The following is a 10,438-nucleotide window of genomic DNA, read 5'->3' on the forward strand; positions in this document are numbered from 1 at the left end:
TGTTTGGTGGAGGTCGTCTATCAGTTGGTCGATGTTTTTGGTTTTGACAACCACGTCATCCACGTATGCCTCGACCGTCCTGCCGATTTGACTCTCGAGGCATGTTTGAATCGTGCATTGGTATGTGGCTCCTGCGTTTTAGCCCAAATGACATGGTATTGAAGTAGAAAGGCCCTAAGGGGTGATGAATGTGGTTGTCGCCTGGTTGGACTCCTTCATCTTAATCTGGTGGTATCCGGAGTATGCGTCGAGGAAGCATAGCGAGTCATGTCTGGCGGTGGCATTGATGATATGGTCTATTCTTGGCAAGGGGAAATGGTGCTTAGGGCAGGCCTTGTTGAGGTCTTTAAAATCGATGCAAAGCCGCCATGACTTGTCCTTCTTGGGCACTCGGGGTGCTTGATCTCGCAGATGAATCCGGCCTCCAGCAGTTTTGCGAGCTCTTCGCCCATAGCTTGTCATTTAGGTTTGGGAAATCGGCGTAGAGTTTGTTTCACCGGCTTGAAGCCTTTGAGGATGTTTAGGATGTGCTCTGCCAACCTGCATGGGATTCCTGGCATATCTGAGGGGTGCCAGGTGAATATTTCCCAGTTTTCACGCAGAAATTTACTTAGAGCCTCGTCGATTGCGGGGTCCAGCTGTGCTCCTATGGATGCTGTTTCATTGGGATCTGTTAGGTGCACTTGAAATTTTACTATTTCATCTGCTGGCTTGAATGATGTGGATTTTTGTCTTTTACTGAGAACCACATCGTCCCTGTCGACTGTAGTGCGTAGCGCTATCAATTCTTCGGCCGCGAGGGCTTCAGATAGTGCCTCTAGAGTGAGGGATGCCGTCTTATTTTCGGCTCACAGGGCTTTGCTCGGATCGCTTTTTAGTGAGATCACCCTGTTGGGCCCTGGAATTTTGAGTTTCATATACTCGTAATGTGGTATAGCCTGAAATCTTGAGAATGCCTCACGTCCTAGAAGGGCGTGGTATCCTCTATGAAAGGGCACAATGTGAAATAGTAGGGGTTTGTGATCTATAGCTATCGGGTGTGCCGAACACAACGTCCAGGGTTACGCGTCCCAAGCAGTGTGCCTCCCTACCGGGTATAATACCTCGGAATGTCGTATGGCCGCGTTCGATGCGATACCTGTTGAACTGCATCTTGTCGAGAGTATCCTCATAAATGAGGTTGAGGCCACTGCCTCCGTCCATTTGCACTTTAGTCAGTCGGAAACCATCGATGATGGGGTCAAGGACCAGTGCGGCCGGTGTGTGGCTGGTGTGGGGGCTTGGCTCGTCCTTCTCATTGAAGGTGATAAGAGTGGTTGCCCATGGGTGTGCAGCCGTTACTTTATATATCTGGCTGAGCTCTCGAAGAGCCTTTTTCCTTTTATTGTTTGAGGCGAACGTCTCATAGACCATGAGGACATTGTAGTCCTGTGTTAAGGCTCCGAACTGTTTATCTGGAGGTGTAAGGCCCAAGACTCGCCATGTTTGTCTACTTGTCTCACCACCCTACAGGCTCAAAGTCTGATGGTTGGTGAGGGAGTCCTGGACTAGAGGGTGTCCGGACAGCCGGACTATCATCGTCCGCCGGACTCCAAGACCACGAAGATGCAAGATTGAAGACTCCGTCCCGTGTCCGGATGGGACTTTCCTTGGCGTGGAAGGCAAGCTTGGCAATACGGATATTAGGGATGGCAACGGGGCCCCATACCCGCCAAACCCGTGGGGATTTCATCTATTAGGGGGTGGGGATGGGCGAAAAACATCCCCATGGGGATATTTACCAAACTAATTTATTCCCCATAGGGTACAACGGTGATGGGGACGATATCCTATTCCCCAGACCCAATACCCATCAGGGACCCGGTTAGTAACCGTAACACTGCGGTCAACGTTAAAATATTCACAAACAAACTCGCGAAAACAAAAAAAGCTCTGAAAAAAACCTTAAACCTATCTCACATCCTCACTTCAGCTACCACCATGACCAAGAAGTCAATACGACCTAGATAGGCATTAGCAGGACAAGGACAACACCATGTATTTATGTTGATCATAGGGTGTCATATATGTATATGAGTATTTGTTTGTGGGGATGGGGACCCTAATGGGGCCACGTTCCCCAGTGGGGCATGGGTATGGGGAAATTTCATCCCCAGTCATGTAAATGGGGATGGGGATGGGATGATAGGGAATAGATGGGGATGGGGATGTTGTAGGTATCCCCATAGGGGATTGTCCCCATTACCATCCCTAACGGATATGTAGATCTCCTACCATTGTAACCGACTCTGTGTAACCCTAGCCCTCTCCGGTGTCTATATAAACCGGAGGGCTTTAGTCCGTAGGACATAACCTCCATTACAACAATCATACCATAGGCTAGCTTCTAGGGTTTAGCCTCCTTGATCTCGTGGTAGATCCACTCTTGTACTACCCATATCATCAATATTAATCAAGCATGACGTAGGGTTTTACCTCCATCAAGAGGGCCCGAACCTGGGTAAAACATCGTGTCCCTTGTCTCCTGTTACCATCCGCCTAGACGCACAGTTCGGGACCCCCTACCCGAGATCTGCCGGTTTTGACACCGACATTGGTGCTTTCATTGAGAGTTCCTCTGTGTCGTCACCGATAGGCTTGATGGCTCCTTCAATCAACAACAACGCCATCCAGGGTGAGACTTTCCTCCCCGGACAGATCTTCGTATTCGGCGGCTTCGCACTGCGGGCTAATTCACTTGGCCATCTGGAGCAGATCGAAAGCTACGCCCCTGGCCGTCAGGCCAGGTTCGGAAGCTAAACTTCACGACCGACATCCACGGGGACTTGATCTTCGACGGACGTGAGCCATAGCCGAGCGTGCCGCGCTGTCACGATGGGCATGATTTAGCTCTGCTGCCGGACAGTGCCTTGGTGGCCGCACAGGAATCCGCTCCGGCACTCAGTCCGGAGCCGGTCGCCCAGATCGAGGACCGGTGGCTGGACACCGCCTCGGGGGCTGCAACTTCCGCGGTGATGGAGCCGAACATTGACCTTGTCCCCTATAAAGCTCGTGACTCCGAGGTGCCGGGCTCCCTGCCGGACTCCGAACCTCCTGCGCCCCTGCCAATCAAATCCGATTGGGCGCCGATCATGGAGTTCACCGCTGCGAACATCTTTCAGCACTCGCCCTTTGGCGACATACTAAATTCGCTAAAGCATCTCTCGCTATCCGGAGAGCCCTGGCCGGATTATGGCCAGGATGGTTGGGATGCGGACAACAAAGAAATTCAAAGCCCACCCACCACCCACTTTGTAGCCACTGTCGACGATCTAACAGACATGCTAGACTATGACTCCGAAGACATCGACGGTATGGACGACGATGCCGGAGACGATCAAGAACCAGCGCCTACAGGGCACTTGAAGACCACCCCAACACATGACGTATATATGGTGGATACCCCAAAAGGAAGCGACGACGAGGAACAACGGGGCGCGGCAAAGGATAATCCCGCCTTAAACAACCAAAGCGACGACGCAAGTGCCGCCCTAAGCCCCGCCTCGGCAAAGACATCATTCCTAATGACCCAGCGTTAGAGCAGGGCAAACCAGTGGACGACGAACATGCAACCAAGCAACCGTCCGAACAGGACGAATCGGATAATCAATCCAATCCCGGCGAAACCAGCAGTCCGGACGACCTCACACCGGACATACTACCGGAGCATAAGAACCTTCACGGAAGACTCGTCGCCACCGCAAGAAGCTTGAAGAAGGAAAAACGGAAGATCAAAACAGCGGAAGACATACTCAGAATGAGGTGGAGCAAAGTGCTCAAAACCGCAGACAAATATGGCAATGGCCATCAATCAAAGAGCTACCCGAAGCGCAAGCTACTGCCAGAATTTGACGAGGAAGCCATAGAGCCCCCACAGTCAAAAAACAAAGAGGCCGCCTGGCCAGATAGACGGCCAGATGATAGGCCAAAATCTACAAGCGGCGCCGCACACAAGACGACTCATGACCCTGGGAAAACAGATGGCCCAGCCAGGTCCATTTACAGGCCAAAAAAGAGGGCCCCTGGAAGTAACACAACACGCCAAGTGTCCGAAGACAGCGGTACACCCAAATACAGGGGCGCCGCACACCCACTATGTTTCACCAATGAGGTGCTGGATCATGAATTCCCAGCAGGGTTTAAACCCATAAACATAGAGGCCTACGAAGGAACAACAGACCCTAGAGTCTGGATAGAGGATTACATACTACACATACATATGGCTAGAGGAGATGATCTACACGCCATAAAATATCTACCCCTCAAGCTCAAAGGGCCAGCTCGGCACTGGCTCAAAAGCCTCCCGGAAAACACTGTTGGAAGTTGGGAAGAGCTCGAGGACGCATTTAGAGCAAATTTTCAAGGGACTTATGTTCGCCCTCCGGATGCAGACGATCTAAGTCATATAACTCAACAGCCCGGAGAGTCAGCGCGCAAATTCTGGAACAGGTTCCTTACTAAAAAGAACCAAATAGTCGACTATCCGGACGCCGAAGCCTTAGCAGCTTTTAAACACAACGTCCGAGACGAATGGCTTGCCAGACACCTCGGCCAAGAGAAGCCGAGGACAATGTCCGTGCTAACAAGCCTCATGACCCGCTTTTGCGCGAGGGAAGATAGCTGGCTAGCAAGATGCAGCACCAGCGACCCGAGTACATCCGAGATTAGAGATGGAAACGGAAAATCATGGCGTAGAAAGGATCAGCGCCGGAATAAAGAAAAAAGCCCAAAGAATACGGCGGTCAACGCCGGATTCAAAAGCTCGCGGCCAAACAACAAAACACTGCCTCTTAAGGATAACAGTGATGAGCTATCCAACTTAAACAAAATTTTGGATCGGATATGTCAAATCCACAGTACCCCCGGAAGGCCTGCAAACCACACCCACCGAGATTGTTGGGTTTTCAAATAGTCCCGCCGACTAAACACCGAACACAAGGGGCTCGACGCATCAAGCGAGGATGATGATAAACCTCACCAGCAGAGCACCGGAAAACAAAAGACTTTCCCACAAGAAGTCAAAGCAGTAAACTCACTTCATGTGATAATACGGAAAAACAATGCGGCACCCGCTAAGACGGGTCTCGCACGGTCCACCCCAGCGGAACCTCGAGATTGGATGTCAGAACCAATCACTTTTGACCACCTGGATTATTCCAGAAGTGTTCGGAATGCAGGATGGACTGCTCTGATATTGGATCCTATAATCGACGGACTACAATTTACACAAGTCCTGATGGACGGAGGCAGCGATCTAAACCTGCTATATCCAAACACAATCCGCAAGTTGGGGATAGACCGTACTAAAATTCGACATAGCCGCACTTCCTTTAAAGGAGTGACGCCAGGCCTTTACGCCAAGTGCACAGGCTCCTTATTACTAGAAGTTGTGTTCGGGTCACCGAACAACATCCGACGCGAAAAACTAATCTTTCATGTCGCCCCGTTCAAAAGTAGCTATCAAGCACTATTGGGACGTGAAGCTTTCGTCCGCTTCAACGCCATACCACATTACACGTCTCTTACACTTAAAATGCCCGGTCCACGTGGCATCATTTCATTGCGAGGGTCATTTAAAGACCCCGGATACGGCTAGACGAGTCCGGCATAAATAAGCTAGGGGCTCCCTAGCCTCACACCCCTTCACAAGGGGCTGTGCGTATAAGCAACAGCGAGCTAATATAGACTCCGCTTTACTTATTAATATTTTTCATATACCTTTTTTTTCTTTTCGCACGATTTCCTTTAAAACTAAGTTCCTCTCTTTTTATAGATGAACAACATGCACACCCGTCCAGGATAACGGCACAACGAAGACACAGGCGCAGACGTGCAGTAGGGACCCGTCGCAAGGATTCTTTTCAGATTAAGACCCTGCGTAAACCTTTTTTACTGTCTCTTGTTGCTATAATCCCCTGGTTTCTCTTTATAACCAGAGTGGAGCCTGATGTTTTGGCATCGGCCGCGTCAGAAGACCTTGCCTGTACCTGGACACTAGGGGCTTAGGGCATTGTTCTGCCCATTATTATAAAGACCGAACACCTTAGGGAGTGTTCGGTGTCTCGAGTTAGGCCTTATATGCATCAGCTCCGAATCATGTCTTTGGTCAAATGTTGGGTTTGCCCGGCTCCTGTGTTTTGCTGCCTTACGTTCCGTATCATCGGCTAACGCGGCACTAGGAGAACTACTACGATTGTGCCCCAGTTCGGCTGGGCGAGCACCTCAGTAGAGAAAGCCGAAAACTGACTGTCATGATACAGCGAGAGACTGGTCAACCACTCGATCGACCACCGGAATGTTTAGAATTCCTCCGCTTTGACGAAGGACAGTTTCCCGGTCAGGCACACACGCGCCCCGAATTCGGAGAGCGCGGTGCCCCCAGGGGCTATATCGTAGACCCACCCTCGAACTCCAATGGCTAAGTGAAAGTGATAAAGCATCATAGTCCGGTTGCCTCGTTTGCTACGCTACCACCTCCTCAACAGGACCGAGACGTCGGATTAAGTGTGAAAATGCACTATTTTTGCGAACACCCCCGCACCTTGTGCGTGGGGGCTGAAGCCGAAGACTGCCATCTTTCAGGTTATACACACGTATACATAAACGACCGCATAGGAGATATTTCAATACTTGGAACGCACAAGTATAAAAAGCGATTACATCATAACCATTGTTCTACAAAATAAAACGTTCATTTGAACGTAACATTTTTCGAGCACTGCGACTCTATTACACGAGCACCACACATAACTTCCCCAAAATAGTGCTTAGTGGGTAACCGGCTTTCATCCGAACCCTGGGTTGCTACAGCGGCGGCATCCATCTCTGTCCCTTCACACGGGCAAGGGCCATCCGCGCACCCTCTATGTAGGCCGACCGCTTCACCTCCTTGATATGCGGCACCGCCCCAAGAAACTGCTGCAATAAGCCGAAATAGCTCTTCGGCTTGGGCCTCTCCGGCGAGACATGGGTCACGATATCCGTCATGGCAAGTCCGGACAACCTATTCAGCTCAGCCCATTCGGCCAACCGATCGATCAGCGGAAGTGAACGATCCGGACTATGGAATTGAGACCAAAATAGCTCTTCCATCTTATGATCCTTCTGACTTTGGAAGTGCACAACAGCATCCGCCGCACTCGCCGCTAAGTCCATATATGGATCCTCCGGACCCCACAGCTGGCCAAGCTGGGCATACTTTGGATCCGTAAACCTGCGGCGTAGCAGAAAAGGCTTGCCAGCCACAATGTCTCCGGCCTGACGCAGCTCCTCCTTCATAGCCCGCATTGCAGAACGGGCATCCTTGGCTTCGGCGGTGGCCTTCCCCAGGTCTTCTCGCTCTGATAGGCGCTCCTTTTCAAGAGCCTCATTGCGGTCGGTAGCATCCTTCAATTTAACGGCCAATTCGGCCATCCCTTCCCTGCTTCGGCAGTGTGCAGCCCTTTCGGCTTCTAAACTCCGCGGCCGCCCTCGAGGCAGCTGCATCACTCCTTATGGCTTGCTCCTTGGCTTGAGCAAGTTCTGCCCGAAGGCTCTCCACAGCAGCAGCACCATCTGCGTCAAGCATAAATATTGTAAGAGGTGGGCTTTAGCTCCCTTAATAGGTGACTGCGGAGAATCAATTTACCTTGCGACTCGTCAAGTCGCTTGTTGACTAGCGCGATGTCTGCATCCGCTACATCGAGTTGCCGCATTAATTCGGCAACTCCATTAGTCCGGCCAGCCCCCGGACTATCCGCCACCTGCATAGGAAAGGAGACACTCAATACCTGCGATTTTGATCCTCGGCACACTGTCGCTTTCGACAACCTACCGAGTCTCAGGGGCTACTATCTATACAGGGCGCACTTTTATGTGCAAAACTGTCAAAAAGGCGCATCATTTTTACGTACCTCAAACCCCGCCAGCAAACTCCTGACGGCATTATGCAATCCGCTTTCGGCGGACGAAATCCTTCCAATCACCATGCTCATCAATGCACGGTGATCTTCTGAGACGAACGCCCTCTCAAGCAGATCCTTCAGCTCCCCCGGCCGAATACTAGTTGGCGCTGAACTCTTCGGCTCTGCCGTGCTCGGGGATACCCTCCGTGACGACACTTCAGGCTCGTCCGCCCTATCCGACGGCGCAGCAGACGGAGGCGTCTCGCTCTCCATCATCTCTGGACGAAGATCCCCCGAAGACGAGCTCATCTGAGAAGGTCGCAGATCCGAACTACAAGGTAAAGATTTCGGTTATCCTCAGAAGCACAAATAAGGATGTTTCTTATTAATGAACTCCTCTTTTCCTACTCACGGCTCGCTGGAGGGCTGATTCTTTAGAGAAGATTGTACGGCCGGGGCCTCCCCGGACGTAGGACCCTTTGGTGAAGATTTTCCCCCCGCTTAGAGGCTTTGACCTCCGGGTCTTCGGAGGCGGTCCTCTTCTCCCCCTGGAGGGAGGGATTCTCGATCCCCCCTTCTTCAAGTGCCCCCTTGGGCGAGGCGGTAGTTCCTCTATTTTCCCCTTCGCCTCCTTCTGAAGGCGCGACCTCCAACATTCTGACCAGCACGGGCTCCGGTGCGGTCTCTGGGAGGGGGGCCGGACACCTTATCAGCTTTGCTTGCGCTATCCACTCCTGTTGGAGGATAACGGGTTAAAAAGCGAATTATAAAAAGCAAACAAACAGTACGTCCGAACATTGAGCTACTTACTCGAGTATCCGGGCGATTGCAGCTTAGGCCGGCATCCTCGGTCAATTCCGGACACACCGCCTGTGATCCGAAGAACAACTTGTACATCTCCACGGGTGTCGTACCCATGAAGTGTTGGAGAATCCTTGGTCCCTCCGGATTGAACTCCCATAGTCGGAGAGGACGGCGTTTGCAGGGCAGGAGACGCCTAATTAGCATAACCTGCATCACCACGACCAGATCGATCTCCCTCGCCTGGAGGTCTTGAATCCGGCCCTGCAATAGGGGCACGTCTTTTGACGGCCCCCAATTGAGCCCTTGGTTGACCCACGGCATCAACCGTCGTGGAGGTCCTGAGCGGAATGGGGGCGGCGGCTTCTGTTTGCTGCCCTTCGGAGCGGTGATATAGAACCACTCCCGCTGCCACAAGCCAAGCTCCTCTTGGAAGGAGCCCTCGGGCCACGGGGCATCGGCCCTCCTACTTATGGCCGCCCCGCCGCACTCTTCTTGGCGCCCCCCGATCATCTTCGGCTCCACATTGAAGGTCTTCAGCCACAGGCCAAAGTGGGGGGCAACACGGAGGAAGGCTTCGTAGACGACAATAAACGCGGAAATATGGAGGATGGACTCCGGAGCCAAGTCGTGGAATTCCAACCCGTTGTAAAACATGAGCCCTCTCACAAAAGGATCCGTCGGGAAGCCTAAACCCCGACGGAGGTGGGATACAAAGACGACATACTCGCCGGGCTCGGGGGTGGGGATGGCCTGCCCTTCGGTGGGCAGCCTGTGCAAAACCTCGTAAGACAGGTACTTGGCCTCACGCAACTTTAGCACGTCCTCCTCCGTGACAGAGGAGGGCATCCACCGGCCCTGAAGGTCGGAGCCGGACATTGTTGAAAGTCCGAAGCGCTCGAATCTGGGGCTCTGAGTGTTTGGAACTTGGAGCAAGGAGAGGATTCAATGGAAGATTGAAGAGAAGAAACGAGCCTTGGTCCTATTATAAAGAGGGGGAATACCAAGAGCCGTCTCCGTGACCGTTCGAGATTCGCCTTCGATAGAGGAGGCGTGGCGATGGGCGCGGTTGGGTTACCCACGTCCGTATTGATGAGAATCCTGGAGTAAGGGGAACACGATCTCTGCTTCGACAAGACGTGCCAAGGAAACCGCTTCGCTAAACGCGCTGAGGCGATATAATAAAAAAACAATTCAAGTAAAGGCTTGGTAGTGGTGTGACGTCATGCCGCAAAATACGTCAGCAGATTGAACTTGTGTACATTTTATTCTCTCTACGGTGGAATGCGGAATTTATGTTGCAGAGCCGGACACTATCTTGGTGTTCACAATCTTTTCTGGATTATTCAAAGGAGGAACCCGCCTTGCAATGCCGAACATTATGTGCGCCGGACTCATCGTAATTGAAGCCAGGTTCAGGGGCTACTGAGGGAGTCCTGGACTAGGGGGTGTCCGAACAGCCGGACTATCATCGTCCGCCGGACTCCAAGACCACGAAGATGCAAGATTGAAGACTCCGTCCCGTGTCCGGGTGGGACTTTCCTTGGCGTGGAAGGCAAGCTTGGCAATACGGATATGTAGATCTCCTACCATTGTAACCGACTCTGTGTAACCCTAGCCCTTTCCGGTGTCTATATAAACCGGAGGGCTTTAGTCCGTAGGACATAACCTCCATTACAACAATCATACCATAGGCTAGCTTCTAGGGTTTAGCC

Source organism: Triticum dicoccoides, chromosome 3B (genome assembly GCF_002162155.2).
Source record: "Triticum dicoccoides isolate Atlit2015 ecotype Zavitan chromosome 3B, WEW_v2.0, whole genome shotgun sequence".
NCBI lineage: Eukaryota > Viridiplantae > Streptophyta > Magnoliopsida > Poales > Poaceae > Triticum > Triticum dicoccoides.